Source organism: Eucalyptus grandis, chromosome 3 (genome assembly GCF_016545825.1).
Source record: "Eucalyptus grandis isolate ANBG69807.140 chromosome 3, ASM1654582v1, whole genome shotgun sequence".
Taxonomy (NCBI): domain Eukaryota; kingdom Viridiplantae; phylum Streptophyta; class Magnoliopsida; order Myrtales; family Myrtaceae; genus Eucalyptus; species Eucalyptus grandis.
Window position 1 is genome coordinate 38,722,181 of NC_052614.1, and position 22,271 is coordinate 38,744,451.

The 22,271-nt window shown below is 40.4% G+C and overlaps 3 long non-coding RNA genes across 3 annotated transcripts; all 3 read left to right on the top strand.

Annotated features, from left to right (window-relative positions):
- The first annotated feature begins 7,125 nt into the window (after nucleotides 1–7,125).
- On the top strand, nucleotides 7,126–7,475 carry LOC120286112. Its single transcript, XR_005549377.1, has 3 exons — nucleotides 7,126–7,162; nucleotides 7,276–7,344; nucleotides 7,440–7,475. It is a non-coding gene; the product is annotated as an uncharacterized LOC120286112 (long non-coding RNA).
- Nucleotides 7,476–7,508: 33 nt separating this feature from the next.
- On the top strand, nucleotides 7,509–8,083 carry LOC104455062. The gene is made up of 3 exons (XR_005548920.1): nucleotides 7,509–7,614; nucleotides 7,820–7,876; nucleotides 8,062–8,083. It is a non-coding gene; the product is annotated as an uncharacterized LOC104455062 (long non-coding RNA).
- A 4,781-nt stretch (nucleotides 8,084–12,864) lies between these two features.
- Nucleotides 12,865–13,654, top strand: LOC120291194. The gene is made up of 3 exons (XR_005549100.1): nucleotides 12,865–12,988; nucleotides 13,150–13,210; nucleotides 13,518–13,654. It is a non-coding gene; the product is annotated as an uncharacterized LOC120291194 (long non-coding RNA).
- Nucleotides 13,655–22,271: the final 8,617 nt, after the last annotated feature.

Genomic DNA, 22,271 nt, shown 5'->3' on the forward strand with positions numbered 1-22,271 from the left:
TCAATTGAATTTCCTCACTTTTCTCTCTCCTCGCAAGAGAACAAACGAGAGAATGACCATCTGTTTCCTTCTCCGCGCATCTGGCTCCAGCTCCGCCTCTACCTCCCAAAAGCCTTGCTGGTCGTCGCCTCCTTCAAGAGCCTCGCCAGTCGCAATCGGGTCCTCACCCCCTCCGCCTCCGACTGTTCCCAACGTTGAGATCGAGCACAAGGTTTGTGCTGGCGTTGGTTTCTCGGCAACTTCTGGACCTCCGACGAATGCGTCATCAGCTCCGACTCCGAGTAGCCTGAGGTCTTTGAACTCTATGTCCTCGAGGTTGATGGTCGGGACGTGAGGGCCTCGTGCTTCTTCTCCTCCTCTGCCTCCCAAAAGCATTGCTAGTCATCTGCTGCTGGCACATTGCCCCCTGAGAGCCCCGCTGATCGCAGCTGGGTCCCCAGCCCCCTTCGCCTCCGCCTCCGCCTTCGACTATTTTCAACGCGAAGATTGAGCATAGGAGGAGAAGAGAAGAGAAGGACAAAACCACCCCTTTGCCCCCCTCCCGTCCCCTAAACTTCTCTCGCGGTTCCCGATAGCTTCATCAATGCCTTTGATAGTTGTGTCCGATTTAGCTCAACCCCCGGAGAACTCCAAAAGCTAGAGCAAAGAGAAGAAGATGAAGGCAAAGGTGCAGCTCGAGGTCGATGGCGGCTTCATGTCTCTGGTAGGGTCGGACAAGAAGCACAAATAGGAAAAGAAGAGCGTTAGTAAAGGCTCCAAATCCAAGCAGTCAAAGTTCCCGGAGCATCAGGGGATGCAAAGAAGGAGAAGAAGAGGAAGGCCCTGGAGTTGCGTGAGGACGACGAGGAAGACAAGAGCGAGACCAGCTCCGAGTTGGTCGACCCCGAGAACTTGAAGGGAAGAAGAAGAAAAAGAAGAAGGCGAGGTTGAGCGACGGCGATAATTGTTGGATTATAATGTCTCGGTTGCTGTTTTCTGTTTTGGTTTTTACTGTTTTCTGCCGTTTTATGTTCTGTTTTCTCTGTTTTACTATGTTTTTTTTTTATATTAAAAAACAGCCAAGTTTAATTTAGTTATTTATTTATTTGTTTGCTATTTTCTAGGAAGTTAATAGCACGTTTATGTGCAGTTATGTGTTGCACGTACGTGAGCAGTTTTTGCTTTGTTTAAGTTGTCCCGTACTTGGCGGTTTCCTTTAGAACAGAGGTATGCAAGTTTGTGTTCTGTTTCTCTGCGCTTCTCTTCCTCATCACAAAAATATAGCTTTTGGTTTTCTATTTTCTTGTTTACTGTTTTGATCAGTAACAACAGTGGTATCACAGTGTGTATGATCTTGAGGGACTGTGAAGTGAAGCAAGTATCGAAGTGTAAAGAAGTTAAAAGGGTGATGGAGACAGGGTCGAGTGGTTTCTCTGCGATGGCTTCTCCGGTATTTGGGAGAGAATTATCAAGCATGGGCTGTCAAGATGACGGCATTTTTGGAGGGTCATGATTTGTGGGAGGCTGTGGAGGATGATTATGAGGTTGCTCCACTTCCGGACAATCCAACCTTGAATCGAGATAAAGTACCATAAAGAGAATCACAAGGAAGGCCAAGGCAAAGTCATGCACATACGCTAACATTTCACCCACTATCTTCACAAGGATCATGAGATGTGATTCTGCAAAGGCAATATGGGATTTCTTGAAGGATGAATACGAGGGAGATGAGAAGATAAGAGGCATGAAGGTGCTGAATCTCTTGAGAGAATTTGAGAGACAGCGGATGAAAGATTCGAGTCGGTGAAGGAGTACTCGATTGGTTGGTTGGGATAGCTGAAAAATCGAGTTTTAGGGACTGACTTGAAGGATGAAAGGCTTGTTCGGGAAGATCCCGGTGTCTCTTCCGAGAAAGTTCGAAGCCACCATAGCATCTCTCGGAAAATACAAGAGACTTACCCGATATAAAGCTTGCGAATTGTTAAATGCTCTGCGAGCACGGGGAGCACCTGAAGATTGATGAGAAGAGAAGAGTTTGTAGAGCGTGCGCTGCAAGCTAGAGTGAAATCAAATGATGGAGGCAAGGAAGAAATGGATTCAGTCCGAGAGAAAATGCTGGTGACTCCAAGTTTGTAGCAAAGAAGGAAATTCCGGTGGATCTAGCAAATGGAAGATGAACAAAATGCCTTGTCAATACTTTGTGGTGGAACTAATCATTAGTTTTTAGATGTTGGAGAAAGCGATGCTAGATGCGAGAAGATGTCACAAGTTGGGTCACATGGAAGCCATCTGCAAAGAAAAATTACCAGCAAGCGGGAAAAGCCCGGGTAGCGGTGAATGAAACGAGGAAGAGCACTTGTTTGTAGCTTCTTTTTTGAATCTTCTGTTGGGAATGATGCATGGCTGGTGGATAGTGGCTGTACCAATCATATGACTGGCAATTCGAAGCTGTTTAGGAGTCTAGACATGTCAGTTAGGTCCAGAGTCAGAATTGGCAATGGACAGTATATCGAAGTGCAAGGGAAGGGTACAATGGCTATTGAAGGAAATCAGGAGGTGAAGCTGATCAGTGATGTTCTCTTTGTGCCAAATATTGACCATAATCTATTAAGTGTTGGTCAATTAGTTGAGAAGGGCTATAAAGTGAAGTTCGAAGGGAAGGAATGTCTTATTAATGATGCAGTTAGCAAAAAAGTGCTAAGAATTCCAATGGAGGACAAGAGTTTCATGTTCAAGCCACAAGAGATGCAATAAATGGCTTTAAAGTGCAAAGAGGAAAATGCAGAGATATGTCATAAAAGACTTGGGCATGTTCACAGGAAGAGCATGTCATTTATGCAGAGAAATAGCTTGGCAGATGACTTGCCAAGTTTGAAGGAGGAATTTCCACAGTGCAGAACTTGTCTTCTTGGCAAGCAAGCCAGATTTCCTTTCAAAAGAGGAGGCTGGAGAGCATGTGAGAAGCTGCAATTGGTCCACACAGATTTATGTGGACCTATGTCTGAGTCTTCTCTCAATGGTAGCAGGTATTTCATTACCTTCACGATGATATGACTAGGATGAGTTGGATTTATTTTCTGCGAGCCAAGTCGAAGTTGCTTGATGTGTTTGTGAAGTTTAAAGCCTTAGTTGAGAATCGAGTGGGAAGAAAATTAAAATGCTCGGTCTGATAATGGTTACTCGAGTATACCGCTCACAAGTTTAAGTTGAATTGTGAGCAAGCGAGAATTGTGCAGCAGTTCATTGCTCCCTATTCACCTCAACGAGAATGGGGTCGGTGAGAGGAAAAATAGAAGTATTATGGAGATGGCCATATGTATGATGCAGGAGAAGATGTTGCCTAATAAGTTCTGGGCTGAGGCAACTAATACTGCAGTGTTCTTGTTGAACAGATTGCCCATAAAGGCCTTAGAGAGGTCAACACCTTTTGAAGTATGGTATGGTGTTAAACCTTCTGTGAAAAATTTGAAGGTTTTTGGGTGTTTGTGTTACACTCATGTTCCTGAGATCAAGAGGGACAAGTTGGATAAAAGAGCTGAGCTTGGAATCTTCATTGGGTACAGTCTCCAATCAAAGGCTTATAGAATTTTTCACCCTATGACAGGGAAGGTGATTGTAAGCAGAGATGTTGTTTTTCTAGAGGAAGATGAGTGGAATTGGATGGAAGGAAAGAGTGCGAGAAAAGCAAAGAGTTCGAAAAACAACCTGCAACAGATGTAGAGGTTGATGAAGTTATAGATGGATTGGAAGACAGTGTGGATGATTTACCAATGAGGGCATAAGGTCACTTGCTGAAATCTATGAAAGAAGCAATGTGGCAATGCTCGAACCATCTAACTTTGTGGAAGCTAAGGAGGATCGAGAGGTGGATTGCGGCAATGCGGGGGAGGAGATTGCAATGATCCGGAAAAACCACACATGGGAGCTTGTTGACGACCATCGATAAGAATGTGATTGGGGTTAAGTGGGTGTTTAGAACAAAACTTAATCTGATGGTTCTGTCAAATAAGCACAAAGCTAGACCGGTGGTGAAAGGCTATGCACAAATATGGGGAGTAGACTATTTTGAAACATTTGCTCTTGTTGCACGACTTGATACAATAAGGTTACTGTTAGCTATTGTAGCAGAGAAGGGGTGGCCTATATTTCAGTTAGATGTCAAGTCTGCATTTCTGAATGGAGAGCTTGAGGAGGAGATTTTGTTGAACAACCTGAAGGCTTTAGTATCAAAGGGCAAGAAGAGAGTGTATACGGGTTGAAGAAAGCTCTATATGGATCTGAAGGGCTCCAAGAGCTTGGTATGGGAAGATAGATCGATATTTGCAAGATTTTGGTTTTGTGAAAAGCTTAAGTGAGTTCACTCTTTATGTCAAGAAGGTGAATCACGGTGTTGTAATTCTGTCACTTTATGTAGATGATCTATTAGTGACGGGGAATGATATGGAATTGATAGAGAAGGTGAAGCAAGATCTATTTGCAGTTTTTGAGATGTCGAGACTTGGGAAAGATGGCTTATTTTTGGGTTTGGAAGTCAAACAGGCTTCATATGAGATCTTCATCTGTAAGAAAAAATACATGAAAGAAATTCTAAAGAAGTTTCAGATGGAAGATTGTCGAAGTGTAAGCACTCCTATGGCTGCTAAAGAAAAGTTGCAGAAGAATGATGGAACATATGCAGTAGATGCTTCTATGTATAGAAGTCGATTGGGTGTCTCATGTATCTTACAGCAACCAGACTAGATATTCTATTTGCTGTGAGTGTTTTATCCAGGTTTATGAGTAGTCCTAGTCAGTTACATTTGATTGCAGCAAAAAGGGTCTTGAGGTATCTCATAGGAACATTGTTCTTTGGTGTGAAGTTTAAGAAAGGTCAGAAGTTTAATTTACAAGGATTTTCAGATAGTGACTGGGCTGGTTCAGTGGATGACATGAAAAGTACGTCTGGATATTGTTTCAGTCTTGGTTCTGCTTGTTTCTCCTAGTGTTCTAAAAGCAAGAAATTGTAGCTCGGTCTACTTGAGGGCTGAGTTTATAGCAGCTACTTTTGCAAAATCAAGCTTTGTGGCTAAAGAAGATAATGAAGGATTTGTGGTTGAATTCTAGTGATTGCATTGAAATTAATGTGGATAATTAGGCCGCTTTAGCAATATCTCAGAATCCAGTTTTCCATGGCAAAACCAAGCATTTCAAAGTCAAATTTTTCTTTGCGTGAGGTGCAACAAAGTGGCGAAGTTAAGTTGGTCTATTGCGAGATTTGAAGATCAACTTGCAGACATGTTCACAAAACCACTTCAAGCTGGAAGATTTGAAGTATTAAGAAAGAAAATTGGAGTATGCGGTAGCAACGATCTAAGGAGGAGTTTGTTGGATTATAATGTCTCGATTCTTGCTGTTTTCTGTTTTGGTTTTTACTCTGTTTTTCTGCTGTTTTATGTTCTGTTTTCTACTCTGTTTTACTCTGTTTTTTTTTTATATTAAAAAACAGCCAAGTTTAATTTAGTTATTTATTTAGTGTTTTTTGCTATTTTCTAGGAAGTTAATAGCACGTTTATGTGCAGTTATGTGTTGCACGTATGTGAACAGTTTTTGCTTTGTTTAAGTTGTCATGTATTTGACAGTTTCCTTTAGAACAGACGTATGCAAGTTTGTGTTCTGTTTCTCTGCGCTTCTCTTCCTCATCACAAAAATATAGCTTCTGGTTTTCTATTTTCTTGTTTACTGTTTTGATCAAGTAACAACAATAATGAGGTGGCTCGGGAGGAGAACCCCAACGCCGTGTTGAATTTCAGGATCTTGGACAGCTTGAGGTTGAAGTTGAAGGACAATGGCATCGAGGCGCTGTTTCCCATTCAGGCCATGACTTTTGATATCGTTCTCGATGGGACTGATTTGGTTGGCCGTGCCTGCACTGGTCAGGTATGAAAACTTTTTATTTGAATTTTGCAGGCTTGACATGTTGATGGTCGCGTGCTTGTTTGAAATCTGCTAATTAACTGACAATTTAGAGAAGTGAATGGTCTGGATGTTGGAGTAATGATAGTGTGTGATGTGGAAAAGGGTCACGAAGGCGACATATATGAAAAGAGAAGCAGGTTTTATCTGCTCTATGAGTAGTGAATGGTTGATGTATGAGCTTGGTGAATGTTATTTTAATTAACAGCACGACAAAGCAATCATGGTGTAGAGTGTAGCAAAGTGCACTTGGTTCGTGAAATTTCTTTCGTGCATTTCTGGTCCTAAATCCCTGTATTTCAGCCCCTAATTGTCATTGCAAAAGTCAAATTCCGACCGATCTTTTCAGGCATTCGAACCTACAACTAGTAATTCGACCAAAAATCTATAGCTAAATAAATCTTCTAGTTTGTGGCGAGTCATGTGTACATTAGTTCATTGGTGTTATTTGACATATAAAAACCAAAAAGTGGCGTGAAGACTGTTTGGCCGCGATTGCATTTCAAGTTTTTAAAGATGATTGGCTGGTAGGAACATGAGTTTTCGAACCGCTTGCTCATTTCGTAGTTGATGGGTTTTAATTTTTAGCACCGATTATCACCTTGTTCACTTGTGAATTGTACCAGGGCAAAACTCGGCTTTTGTCTTGCCCATTTGGAATCTCTCGATGAATGGGCCTGCAAAAACCTCAAGGAAGACAGGATGTGGTAGGGCACTAAGTGTTTTGGTGCTTTTACCTACTAGGAATTGGCCAAGCAGGTTTTGGAATCAAGCTTATAGAAATAATCTCATCTTTTACGAGATAGATGTCGACATTGTTTACCCTATTATTTTAGGTGTTTTCGATTTTGAAGTTAATGGTGGAGCAAAAGTGGTTTTAACATCATGTTGTTTGTATGGTGGAGCTTCTTATCATGCTCAGGAGAGCCAATCGAGGAGAGGGGTAGATATAGTGATTGGAACACCTGGCCGTGTGAAAGTAATTCATTGAATTGGAAGCTTATTTGGTAAGTATTCATACAAATCATTGCAGGTCCTAGGAAGTGTTGGCGAGCCTATCAATCCAAGTGCATGGAGGTATTGAGCTTTATCCTAACTTTCTAATGTAGATAATGTTTCACTAGATCCATAAACCCGTGTACATTTCTTCAGGTGGTTTTTCAATGTAGTCAAGGATTCAGAGTGCCCTATATTTGACTCTTGGTGGCAAACTGAAACTGGCGGCTTCATGGTACATTTTGTTATTCGTTTAGGTTTATCATGTTTGAATTTTTTACAAAGAATGCCCACAATATCCACTTAATGATCTCAGTCTGACTCTAGTGATGCTTACGTTCCCTGCAGATCAAACCATTACCTGGTGCCTGGCCACAGAAACCTGGATCTGCTACTTTTCCTTTCTTTGGGGTTCAGGTCTCTAAACTCTTTCATTCCCTTTGACTTTTGAACAATTTAAGAGCCTTTCACAAGGTGTCTCTCCGACTAATTTCCACATTTGTTTTGTGCAGCCTGTCATAGTGGATGAAAACGGGGGTTGAAATTGAAGGCGAGTGTAGTGGATACTGTGCATTAAAAGTTCCTGGCTTGGGCATTTCGTACACTCTATGGTGATCATGAGCGATACGAAACAACATACTTCAAACCATTCCCAGGATACTATTTTACTGGTGATGGCTGTAGCAGGTTAGTTAATACAACTGTTAAATTTTGCTTGAGTTACTTGCATTATGCCTGGGTTCTTACTAGGGATGTTTATACAATTCCTTAACTTGAATGATAATCTTGCGCTTATATATCTTTGGAAGGTGTAGTTATGGTTATATTTTTTGCAGCATAAGCTGTACAATTTGATTTCCTTTTTTTTTTTTAATTCGCTCAACCCATTCAGGGACAAGGATGGTTACCACTGGCTGACTGGTAGAGTTGATGATGTCATCAATGTCAGGTACTACATGAATTTCTCAAGCTCTTCTCTTTTGGTACCTTCATTCAAACATTTTTTATGTGCTCATACAATGTGGCTTTGTTTTTGTTGAGAAACTTCCAAAGACCAATTCTTTTCCTTCTTAAAGCACCCACTGCCTTGAATTCTAGACTAGTTATATGATGATGCTTCACTTGCCTCTGCAGTGGACACCGGATTGGGACGGCATAAGTTGAATCTGCTATTGTCTCCCATCCCAAATGTGCGGAAGCTGCGGTTGTTGGTGTTGAGCATGAGGTACTTTAGAGAGGACTAAACTGATGATAAAATTTTCATTGCACTTGCTTTAAATGCTAACAAATCAACAAATCATGTTTTTGTCTCTAGGTGAAAGGACAAGGCATTTATGCCTTTGTCACTCTGGTGGAAGGTGAACCTTACAGCAAAGAATTGAGAAAAGGCCTCATACTCACCGTGAGGAAACAGGTTTGCATCCCATTAACAGTCATTTCTTTATTTGAAAACTAATTGCTCTTGCTTTCTTAAACTCCCAAAGTGACTTAGACAACATGCAAATTCTTGACAGAGTAACCTCTTAATGTGATGATAATTGCGATGGATCTCATTTTCTTTCCACATGCTAGTCCCACTCAAAACAAATATTGTTGAGCCTATTGTTTGCTTACTCCTCTGAATCTGTCCTTGGGCTTTGCAAACAGTACTTAATCCCTTCCGTAATTACCATGGGGCACTATGCTTAAGATCTCACTCATACTTCTCATTTGATTATTAGATGCCTCTAATTTCTTATTGATTCCCTGGTGACATCTAATGATTTTGATCTTAGCTATCTGAAAGTTATTTGCATATTCTGATTAACAATGAACATATTCATCGCATGGAGCTCTATCACCCTTTACTTACATGAGAGGTGTAACGAGAATGATCAAATAGTGGGACACATGCTAAATGGGTTCTTTTGGCTGATGGATCACGATGAACTCGCCGCATCTAACACTTTGCTGATATCTTTTCTTTTTGGTTTCTTCTGAGCCAAAGACAACTATATTATCTGTTAAAGTTGTCTCGAGTTTAAGCCCGAAGCAAAAAGCTGAATTTTGAAATAATTAAAAAAAATGGGCTGAATAAGTTGAAGACGTTAGCTTCGTGGGCCCAGGCACACACATATTAACACCGAAGAAAGAAGCTCTGCAGCGTCCCTTGCATGTGAAGCCAAGAAGGAAATTAAAAAAAGGAAAGTCAAAGTTTTACTTTTGTTGACCGAATCTTGGATGATTCGCTTTCTTCATGCATGAAATTCTTTGGTTGTGGAATATAATATTCCTCTAAAGGTTTGCTCGTGGGACGCCCTTTTACCAAAGGATAGTTATTGATCGAAGCACCGTTGTTATTTTTGAGTGCCGTGGTTTTCTCTGTTTGTGAAAGACGTCCGTAGGTGTTGGGTGCTTGGCTTTGGGTCTTCGTGTTGTTCGTGTTGTTCGTGTTGCGAAACTTATTCGTGATTTACATCCAAAATAGATTGGTGTATTGGGTGTAATTGGGGCTTGGGAAACACTGAGAGAGTGTTTGAGTGACTTGAGTGTGTAATCTCCTTGTATCGCTTGATCTATAGTGAAATTCGCTGCTGCTCTCTTTGTGGACGTAGGTATTTACGACTGAACCACGTAAATCTGGTGTCTGATATATTTTTTCTTCTTCCGTCTATATTTTGTTCGATCGCTTGCCCCTATCGCAACAAGTGGTATCAGAGCCAGGCTTGGCTAAGTTGAAGCGAATCGATGGCGACAGAAGAAGTAAAAGTGAGAATCAACAAATTTGATGGGAAGGATTTTAGTTTCTGGAAGATGCAGATTGAAGATTATCTTTACCAAATGAATATGCACTTGCCTTTATTTGGGGAGTTCCCAGAGACGATGAAGCAAGCTGATTTGGATTTGCTGGATAGACGAGCTATGGGTGTTATTTGGCTGACGTTGGCTCGTAACGTCGCGTTTAACATCCTGAAGGAGAAGACCACTGCTGAGTTGGTGCAAGCCCTGTCGGATATGTACGAGAAGCCCTTTGCGATCAACAAGGTCTGTTTGATGCGACGTCTGTTTAATTTGAAGATGAGCGAAGGTGCGTCGGTTGCAGATCATATCAATGAATTTAATGTGATTGTTAGTCAATTGAGTTCAATTGAGATTGATTTTGGAGATGAGGTACGTGCTTTGATTCTATTATCCTCATTGCCTGATAGTTGGAATACTACCGTTACTGCTGTTAGTAATTCCTCTAGGTCAACAAGTTTGACGTTTGATGGGGTTCGAGATTTAATTCTGAGCGAGGATATTCGTAGAAGAGAATCTGGCGAATCTGTATCTACTGCTCTAGTAGGTGAAAATAGAGGAAGATCTGTAACACGTGTGGGTAATGGTAGTACTAATATGAACAGACGTAGTCAATCTAGGACTGCTAATGTTGTTTGTTGGAGCTGTGGCAAGATGGGGCATCTTAGAAGGGATTGCCTTAAGCTGAAGAATGAGAAATGTAAGGGAATTATAGTTGATTCTGTTGTAGCAAATAATGCTGATTATGTCTTGTCTATCACTGATTATTTATCGTTTGATGGATGGATTATGGATTCTGGTTGTTCTTTTCATGTCACACCAAATAGAAACTGGTTTATCACTTATTAGTGCACGGGTAGTGATAAAGTCCAGTTAGGGAACAACGTTGAGTGCAATGGTGTGGGTGTTGGTGATGTTAAAATCAAAATGCATGATGGTATCGTGAGGACATTGACTGGAGTGAGGCATGTTCCGGAATTGAAAAAGAACTTAATTTCCATAAATCTGGTGTCCGATATATTTTTTCTTCTTCCGTCTATATTTTGTTCGATCGCTCGCCCCTATCGCAACATTATCAGTAGGATCTGTAATCCTCGCATAACATTTACTACAGTAGCAAATATAGGGCCAGGTTCCATTTTATGTTCCTGGGCCATTTTGGCCTTCCTGTGCTATTATTGGCTTCATCAGGCTTCAAAATAAATTCGATTTTCGTCCATGAACAAATAAATAGGTGAAATCTATTTCATAGCCCATCTTGTTTAACTTGTGATAGGAAATTCATAAACATAACTTTCGACTAGGCAATCTGATTCATCTTCTGTACGACTTCTAGATAGGAGCATTTGCTCTGGGATCAATGGTTGAGGAAGGGGATACTCTGGGATTGGCAGCAATTTTGTGAGCTATACCTTTCTGTCAAGGAAAATTCTTTTGTACAGATATGAAGTTGTGAGAAGCATCCACATCTTACTAGAAGCTAGTGCATGGAGTCCTTTTCAATCTCTCTCACCAAAATTCTTTGACTTAGCCGGTCTTGGTCCATCTCTTCAGGTTTTGCATAATGCGAGTTTGTACAAAATCCTTTGTCTTGAGCTAATAGATATCCCTGAAGAATGTATTATTTGCTCCTAGATCGAGATGAATCGGCTGTTAAATTCTGGAGTTTGTAGAAGTTTTTCAATCTCGAGCTTACATGGCAAGCAGTAGCTCGAGGCTTTTGTCTCGAGTACTTAAGAACAGTCTTGACACTCAGAAATATGATAAAGAATAGAATTCAGTAGCCTTGGAGGTCCCAGAGACTACGCCAGGAACAAGCTAAAATCTGAAATTTCTCCGGATTGGTATTCATTGAAGAAGAAAGGAATTGATGGGGCAATATATTGTTAATTGCTTTGGCATCACATGCCACTTTTGTTTATTCGTAACTATGCTGTTTCTTAAGTCATGAGGCACCTTCTAGTTTTCCTTTATATTTACACTAAACCCTTGTTGAATCATAACAGTGACCATAGGCAAAATTTTGTCTACAGGACAAAATTTTATCCTCTTTTGTGTCAATTAGATGTCTTGAGGATTCGTATTCATCTCTCAGATGATCAGTTGCAAAACTTCTGAGTACACGTTGTTCTTGATTATTTATGTTGTTTATACTAGGCAGGTGGTCCTTAACCGGGCCAATCGCACTGCACTTGTTCAGTTGCTTCTCTGATTTGATTTGATTGTGTATATTTACATGGTTGCAGCGTGATGAAGAGGACATGAGTGAACTCGTCAGAAATTGCCCAGCAGAGTTTAAAGAATACTACATCCAAATGCAAGCTGCAAAGAGAAGCCAGGCACCTCTTCCTTCACAGGTAGATGGAGCTTACTTTTTGTAAGGATTATTCATTGTGATGATATTACTGGTCAAAGGTTAGATTTGTTGGAATTTTGTATAAATTGGTGCCAGTGCTATAGCTTGTTCAAACCTTGACTGGATTTCTTCCAGAAAGCAGATTGTTCGGTAGAAGTGCACTTGGTGTCTTCTGATGTGACTTTCACGTTTAGTTCTTTAGCTTTATACTAATAATATCCTGGTTGATCCTCTTCATTTTTGCATTACAACCGTAATGAAGTTATGGAAACTGGTCAAAGGAAAAAGACTTGATGGTTGCTGCTTTAGTGGCTCTTATTTGTAAACGCTTTTTTGCATGAGATTTAATCCTGACTAGCATTACTACACTATTATTCTTGACCTAGCAATTATGATCAACATGCTTTACTAGAGTTACTTTCCTTGAGATATTCCAAGTGGTACCACATATATTTCTGGTTTGCTCAAGGACTCGTGGGTTCATCCTTTTAATTTCACATGCATGTTTGCTTCTGAAGGTGAATGATGATCGGATAATTCTTGACAAGACAGTTGCTGATCAAGTGTCTTTGTGGAAATGCAGCAAAGGGTTCACTGATGCATTGGTTCTAGACCATGTTTGTTCAGGAGAAACGTGTTCTTATCATCAAATTGGCGATGTCTTCGTTTGTGAGAAGACTGGAAATGTTCTTGGTAAAATACTTTAATTGCTAACAATGACAAGTCTCTTTAGTATATCCAATTGATATGTGTCGTGCAGGAATGTCTTTCCTAATGAGGTTTCCTTCATCATCGTCTTTTCTTTCAGTCTGTGATGAGACGTGCAGAGAAACTGTTATGGATCCTGCCAATGAGCTCTTGGTTTGCAAAATATGTGGACCCTGTTTAGATAGGTTGCTGTCAGCTGCTGAAATGGAGACTGATGCCGTGAGTAGAACGTCTTCTTTCAACACTCCAATTTCTTAAAACAGAGTCGTTCTTTTATCTATCTAGCCAGGATCACAAAATTAACAGCTAGCATTTGTCGTTCTCGTAGAGTAAAATCTTTGAGGTAACTGATTTTTGCTTTTTCAAATGAAAAATTTCAGGAGCAGCAGCAAGGTGGTGTGACAGATGAAGCTGAACCATTCATGGGACCTGGTCGATTTGGTAACTAGTTAACCGTTTCCTTTCTCTTTTTTCGTTAGCTATGATTGACATGTGCCTCACACTTCATGCTTGTGTCTCGCAGGACGAGCTTATGTCTTGGGATATAATTGCGCCGACGAAAGAGAATTAGATGCTGTGTTGAGGTTTTGCTGAGTTTTGGGGATGGGATGTATATGCCTTGATCATCCTCTCAAGGTAGTTCATAGCTATTTGAGGGGTCTTGCCTTGAGTTAGATGCGTTAATTGCCGTCATTTGTCGTATCATACTTGATTGAGATAATTTAGTTGTCTCATTTTCCATTTCCAGCGGATTCCACTAGGGAAATGGCAATGTCCTAAGTGCCGCTCAAAAAGTGATTCAGTTGAGCCAATAAGCCATCTCGATTCCAGTTTGAAGCGAGCTCCGACGAAAATTTGTGGGTCAAAATCCAAGACATTGTCTAGCACGGAAAAAGTATCTTGAATACTTGGTGGCTCCCATTTTCCAAGCAAGAGGTCTTTGAGTGGAGGGAATTCTGTTGTAACACCTGAAGTTCAGCCATTGGAAGGTAAGCCAGATCTGTCCCTACGAGAGGACCCATGCACCATCAAGCCTGGTTGCCCATCCCTGGGTGGTTCTACGGATGGAACCTCTTCCTCTTAGAAAAATGATGATGAATAGAAGGTAGATGTACCTCCAGCAAAAGCACCTTCAACCAGGAGATTAGCTTCTCCTTTTGTGCCCGCTTCATCTCATTCTCAACTAGTGAGTTCAAAACAATATGATGAAGCATTAGAGAAAAATTCTCAATGTTCTAATGGATTCAATAATCCAGATGGTCAAGCTGCTCTCGAAACTGGTGCTAATAAAGAGAGAGCTAAGAAGAGAAAGCTTGACAAGAAAAATGACATTCAGAAGAAACGCATGATTGACAATGGAAAGCAAATTATTGCTACTTCTAAGAGCAGGAATGATGATGGCAAGCAAATTATTGCTGCTTCTAAGAGCAGGAATGATGATGGCAAGCAAATTATTGCTACTTTTAAGAGACATGGGTCGAATGTTTGTGCAGCATTACCTGAAATAGGTAATTCACAATTAAGAAAGAGAACAATCGTAAACAAGAGTTCACGGTCTGCCATGGAAGAAATGGAGCAAAAGAAGGTTCAAATGGTCCAAATAAACAAAAGGAAGATACTTTTACATTGGCCTTTTCATTACTGACATATTGCGTATAGACATATATAAGATACTTCCTCGCATTCAGTTACATTTAGCAAATCTATGGGACTTACAATTTTTTTTTTCCTTTGCTTCCTAAGATATGAACCTCTAAAATATATTGAGTGGACGCAGTTTGGTGTTTGGTCCTCTTGCATGGCGTGTTTGTTTTCTAAAGATATCTAGAAGCCCTGGATATATTTTGGTTGCTCGTTCTAAGTTGATGGTTTCCACGTGCAAAGGCACAGGGAAAGTCCTTTTTATTGAGGCTTGATGATATATTAAAAATTGATTTTGTGGTGCAGAAGGTTTCTGGAGAGTCGAAAAGCCCACCGGTAAAGCCAAAGAAAAGAGACCGTCATGTGAATGATACACCAGTGTGCATAAGTGGCACCGCCAGAGTGAATTTCAGTAGGTAAATCTACTTATGACCAACTTTGTTGTTTGATTTTGGTGATCGATCTTAGAATCCATCTTAATTCATTTGACACTTTTCTGCTTTGCAGGTTGATCGGGTTTTGGGCTGTCGTGTTAGAGGTAATGATGCAAGTTCATTTTTTTTTTTTATGTTTTTGTATGTATTGTAGACATCATTAATTCTGTTAGTTTACTTGTCCCAAAGAAGCAGGATAGACATCAACATAGTACTTCCGGCAAAATCAACTTAGATGCAGGAGATGGGTGGACTTGCTGATGATAGACAAGCTGATATAAGCATTGACAGTGATATCAAACTGCACAATCTGAATGTTTTTCAGTGGTTATTCTCTTATCAGCTGGAATTTCAATGGTAAAGCTGGAGGAAGAGTCGAAAACTATAAAACTTGGTTGACGACATTTCATCTTTCTTCTATTGAGGTTGAAAGATGTGTTTTGAGCAAGTTCGTCAATGTAGATCTGCTGTGTATAAAGAATACTTACTAGATTTAGTTCAAATGCTTTATTGTTGTTCCTTTTCAAGTGCTGAACGTATTCTCCTCTGTTTTTATCCTATAATTTTGCAGGAGGAGCCCCATATCTATTGTAGCAGCTATTATTTACATTATCACTCAGCTCTTTAATGAGAAGAAGTCTCCCCAAGGTTTTAGTTTCCCCAATTCTATTCAATTTAAACAACTAAAGACATATTGGTGCATATGTAAATGGCATTTGAGACAACACGTGCATATAAAAATCGAATGTTTGTGCAGATATATCACTTGCTACTTGGAGTGTGACATCTAGATTTTTGGGTTCGGATTTCGATTAGATAAATTGGGCATTTCATCGATGCGATTATAGTGTTTTTCTCTGAGTTGGCCACTCACGAGATAACTAGACTAGCTGGGTAAGCTATTAAGGACTTTAAGGCAGATAGACTTGAGAATTCAACTAGGAATCGATTTCTCGACCGTGCTCATCTTTAGAGGTCATTACAGCACAGTTAAAAATCGAAATAAGATCAGAGATAGATCGGTTCGATTGAGATGAATGACCGATCGTGGGTGAGTCCACTAAATTGGAAAACTCGTCAGCGGCACTAATTTGATTTTACTGTCGTTTTGGTACCCCGTGTCCGTATTTGAATCCTTGAGATTTTCACGACAATCGAGAGTCGCCAATATGTCAAGTGGGTTCATCGTGGCTTGAAGAAAATTGACTATGGGTCATTTGTCCTAAAAAGTTCTGAAAACTACTTGGTAGCCTAGGTCACACTAAAAACGCGCTCGAGTAAAATTAACTGTCAATCTAAGTCCGATTTCAGAAATTGAAGAGTCTGTCATGTCACAGGTCATTCTAGGAACGTCAACTTAGTTTCAGAAGATTTTTCGGAGATTCCGAGATTTTTACAGAAATTTGTATGGACCGAATTTAAGCGAGTTTGGACTTTTAAGCAAGCTTGTGAGTGTCGGGGATTTATAGAAAATTGTCCGGGATTTTTTGTTCATTGAGATTGGATCTCAATTTGGGAAATTGTGGAAGATATTGAAGATGAAATTGAAATATAAACTAAAGGAAATTCGGAGCTAAGGAGGGCTGCATATTTTTTACTTCAATTGGATTAATTATGGGAAATCCAATCCAAGAAAGTATTAGAGGGGGGACAAGGAGTTAATGGAGGGGATAAGTGTTGACTATTTCTTCCTCTTTGCTGGCTTTCATTACACGATTCAGCCCCCTTCTTTGGCCGTTTTAGACCGCTTATACCTGCAACGTCGACTCTCCGCTCGAATTCACCGAAGCCACGCGATTTTTCCCTGCAAGATGCCGCTCGTCCAGCTTCAACGGAAGCCCACCTCTGCCACGTTCTCGTCCACCTCTCCAAACGAAGTCCCCGCTCAAGACTCCAAAGAAGACCAAGAATTTCACCACTGAAGCCGTTGCCACGTTGCTGCTCCCTCTAGCAAGTTTGGTCTCCACCGGTCTTCTTATTGCCGACCCCATCATCCCCATCCCACCGAAGCTGCTTTTTTGTAGCTACCGTCCAAGCCACTTCGTCAAGTCGACCACGAAGCCTCCACTAACCAGTAACTGTTCTCTCTCCTTTAGCGTCCAATTCCCCAGCTCGACGCCAGCTGCTAGCATCTCCACGACCGCATGCCAGCTCACGCCAGCGAAGCCAAAGCCCATCGGCTTCTTCGGTCAGCTTTAGCAAATGGTTGACCTTCGCTCATCCAACGCACGCGAGCAGCTTCATCTTCGCTGCTTCGTTCTTCTCAGCATCCACGTCTCGGTCAAATTTGGTGGTCCCTCGGCGGTGTGTTGACGCCAGCAGCTACTTTCCTCTCGTGCGCCAGCGAACTCCACAGCAGCTTCTCTTCATTCGTCCGCACACCAGCAAGCTGCCCGAAGCTACTACCATCCACGTTTCGGTGTCTTTGCCTTGATCGGTCAAATTTCCCCCAACAGAGCCCCAAGAGTTGACCTTCGAAACTTCACCAGCTTCTGCCTCCTGCTGGTTCGTTGATTTCTTCTTCACGCCGCGCTGCAGCTCCTTGCGCCTTTCTCCAAGCTCGGATGACCTTCAACGAAGAAGACCAAGCTGTTTGCTCCAGCCCATCAACCGAACAGCCCAAGCTTTCGGCCCGGCTTGTTAGTGGATCCAGCCCACATGAAGCCAGCAGCAATTTCGGCCCAAAGATCTAGTAACTCAGGCCCAGTTTTGAAGCCCAAGAAATTCCAGCAGCCAGCAAGTCCACTCAAAGCCCTCATTCGGCAACTTCAGCTTTGAAGTCTAGCCCAACTACAGCCCAAGATTTCAGCTATCCAATTTCAGTCCACCAAAGTTCAGCCCGGTTCAGTTGCATTTCAGCCCAAGCTCAGTCACCCCATCTCAAGTTGAAGCCCAGCCGGTTTAGTTTCAAGCCCAAAGATCATTTGTATTTCAGTGGGGCCCAACAAGTCTAGCCCATCTTGGGCTCGCGAAGCAAGTCGGCCCAAGTTTGGCCGCCGTCGCGGTTTCCAATCTTCGCGTTTACCAAGTGAGTTTTACTCACTAATGCCTTCTTAGTTTGCTAATTATACTTAAAGGTTGATTAGATTTAATTAAGTGCAATTAGGTGGTTAGATTAGAATGGATTATTGATTATTAGTTGATTGCATTGCATATTAGTTAGGTGGTTAGTGTACTTAGATAGAGAATTGCCTATAGTATTTATTGAATGCTACTTGGGATTTTTCCCGACCCTTGTCGGGTGTCAATTAGGCAATTCGGGCCTAAGTGAAATTTTTAGGAATTAAATATTAATTTTCGAAATTAATTATTTAATTATTTATTTTCCAAAAATTCAATTGGGATGGCCAGTGACCGGAATTTCGTGGTGATGATCATGGTGTAATCTATTTATTTAATTGAGATTTATATTGTGCTAAATTGAATTTATTGTGTTTATTTATTTTATTTTCGAATTAATTTATTTAATAATTTATTTCTCGGAAATTCAACTGGGATGGCTAGTGATCGGAATTTTGTGCTGATTGTTGCGGCGCAGTTTGTTTATTTAGTTGAGTTTTATTTTGTGCTGAATTGAATTATTTGTGAAAGTGGGAATTATCCTTTAATGGAATAATCCTTGATTATTAATTGGAAAATAACCGGGTGTTGGTTGATAGCACCAAAAGTGTTTTGGTGGACTACAGAAAATGTGGGAGTTATGGAAAGGAAAATATTATATTTTGGCTAAGACCGACCGTGTCCCTACACACGGCTATTTTATCGAGAAGGATAAAAGATGGAATGGATTGAATGGTTGGATAGTATACTATATCATCCTATGGGCTCTGATATGTCAGCTTAGCGAGAGTAGTATACTGGTGTACTATATTAGCCTACGGGCGATATGTCAGCTTAGCGAGAGCAGTACACTTTATCAGCTTAGAGTGAGTATCGGGGGTATACTATATCAGCCTACAGACGATATGTTAGCTTAGCGAGAGCAGTATACCGGTATACTATATCAGCCTATGGGCGATATGTCAGCTTAGTGAGAGCAGTATACCTTAACCCTATCAGCTTAGTGCGAGCTATACTATCTATTTATCAGCTTAGAGTGAGCAGTCTTGGACTATGGTCGGACTTATAGATAGTATTGAATGTGCCGACCAAGCATGGGTCGTGATGACATGTAATCGGCTAGGTCGATTGATCGATGATTTGATCTGAGTGTGATTTGATGTGATTCATTACTTTGATCTACTATTGTGAATTGATTGATCGAATGGAAATGACCGTGAGTGGTCTTGTTGGTGTGTAATCGACTAGGTCGATTTGATCGATGCTTCGATCAGTGATGTGATTGCTTGTGTGCCTATTTGATCTGTACTAATATGCAGGTGGAATCTGAGGCCAAGGTAAGTCCTCTGACTCATGTAGTGCATATGCAGCTCTAAGGTGTATTAGTTTACTAATCGGGTCTTAAGGGGTAGAACTTATTGAGACGTGATCTCAATGGTTATTGAATAACCATTTCAGGACCCTGATGAGGAGCCTGATGAGGAGGAACCTGAAGAGGAGAACCCTAATGTGGAACTAGATGAGAAGGAAGATTTTGGAGAAGAAGATGACCATGAGGAGGGTCCTGAGTACGACCCGAATGAAGACTGAGATCCCATAATGTTTTGTCAGACCTTGATTATGTGTGGATAAGTGTTAGATCAGACCCTTGTGAATAATATTGCATTATATACGATGATGTGCTTATATAAAAGAGTAGTTGTGACTTTCAGTATGAAAAATATGGCTCTACTTTTCTATCACATTGCTTTATTGTCTGGGGATTTATAACTGCTTCCGCATGTGCATATATAAATGAAAGGGTCGGCGATACGTCCTGGGATATCGCTTATAAAATCGACCAAAGGTAAGGGATGTGCGTGTGCCTGAGGATTGGGGCGTGACATGGAGTCACCAAGGGGATGATTAGGAACTCCTCCAAGGATCTGTATCCTCACATTTCAAAGATAAATACCAAGCCGATATACCAAGAAAGAGGATCTAAAGATTTTCTGCACCTTTTGAGTGTGTAGATATACAAACAACATCGACATTAGTTAACTTTCAGTTAGTTTTGGAAATCAGAACAATCTTGAATTTTTAATTATTGTTATAAAGAATATGGTGGTTCTTAATTCTCACTCTTTGTATTGTTGGAAGATATATTGAAAACTTTGTTATTCAAACATCGAAATGCTGTGTTCGAGTTCTTTTTGGCCCTCGACTACAGAATACCAGTGTCATACAAAATACATCGCTTCGATTTCACATGATAATGTGGGCGAGAAGACGCAACATTGTTTAACTCTAACGAGATGTTGGTTTAATAAGTTATAAGTCCGTTCACTTTGGTCCTTTAAGCTCTCAATTCAGCTGGTTAAATCTCATTAGTAGTCTCCATACTCGTTCCTTCCTTTGATTGGTCATCATAGTAAAACTCAATTTCACTAGGTATGTTTCTGTGCCTGAAGAGATAAAACTCTACACTTTGTAGTCTTATAGTCTCGATTTCGATTAATATGAATCTATAAGAAATTATGCACAAATCAGGCAAAGTATTGTCCTTTTTGAAAGCTTGGCAAAGTTTTAATAATGGCTTTTGATGGTTGCTAGTACTGCTCATTATGCAAAAAATTCATCACACTACAACTAGCAAATGAACCCTTATTGACATAGAAAAATTGTGATATGTTGACGATACAATACATATGATACAAGCTTTTAGTCTCAGACATAAGAACCTTCTAAAAGCTTCTAAAAGCTTGGAGAGATAGAACAAGGCAAGCGAAGAAAAGAAAGGTAAATGCACCAGTCGACTTGATCTAAGGGTGATGTATTGGACAGAGCCACTTAGCAACCTCACTCTGGTTAAACGCCCACACTAACTCATCTTTATGCTAATCTAGCACCTGCAACATTTGCGTAAGACAAATGTACATCAACTAACAATATAATCTCATTTTCTATAACAAAAGCTTTAAACAGAGGTGTCTTAATTTGTCTAATCGTCCCTATCTTTGTGGTTTCATTGCTCATTGTCAATGCTCAAAGTCTACAAGAAAAGAATTTATGCCACCATCTGCAAAGCACCCTAACGCTTCTAGTCCCATGAAAGAATTGTGATTTCCATAGATTGTCACTCCCTTGCCTTGAATTTACGATCAGTGTCACTCTCGGGATGACCCAAAACAGTCTCCTCAAACGAGACTTCCTCTGCATCAAGATGAAAGGTCATGTCCTCATGTATTCTGCAATAAAAACCATCCTCAACCACTGAACATGGTATCATTGCTTTTTGGAATGGACAGTAGCACAAATTAATTCTCATCTCTAGAGGTGAACATAGGTACTGCAGATCAGTTTTCATCAAGCTTAACTACACAACTCACCCATGGTCACATAATACCACATCTGTCGAGTGAAAGTGCCATTCAATCGTCCATGAAATAAATTTCTTCCCGAAACATTTAAGAAAGCACAGTTTATAGATGAGAAACTACAAAACCATTCCAAAATCACATATTTAAAGAAGAGGGCTGATAAAGGTGGAAAGTATTAGCCAAAAGCATGGGAATACCAAGGTCAAGTAGACCGAAAAACTACTTACAAAATTCAATGAGAATCATTTCTAGAAAACTGACATTTACGGACACTTTTAATCTGTATATCCAAAGCATGACCAAAGAGTCAACACCGACAAGTCCTGCACTTCCTAATCTCATGGCAAGAAAATAACTTGCAAATGAGATTAAAACCTAAATAAGCAAGTTAGATAAGTTCAACCATGCCCGTTTAAGAAATGTTCCTGATCGATGAATGTAACTAAATAGAAGGAATCACTTCTTGATAGCATTTTCTCAGTTAAATGATTGATTCCAAATATTCTTAGGAGCTGCAACTGTGATGCAGATATAAACCCATATAATGAAGATTCAGAAACATAGAGATAGAAGAGCTGATCTTAACCTTTGATAATACATCTTTTATCATCATATGGCTTGATTATTGACTTAAGGAGAAAAAAGATGAGAAGGAGATGACATCATCACAGGTAGAGTAAATACTGACATTGTTATCACTAAATCCCTAGAGCAAGATCAGGTTTTAAAGATAAATATTTAATGCCTTCAAGGACCCAGCTGATCTAATGTTGTATACCCCAGCCAAGAGAATGACCCCACCCAAAAAAAAGAAGTAACCGATAAACAGAAGAAGAATGCATAAAGCCTACCACAAAAATCATCTACACCTATTGTGCAGAACTTGTAGTCATCTTACAAAATCGATAGCATAGTATATATAGTCCGCTCTAAGGTCAACATTCTGACATCACACCTTTGCTCATATCGAGACTGATTTCGGCCCCTTTTTGAGAGTCCACTTGGAAG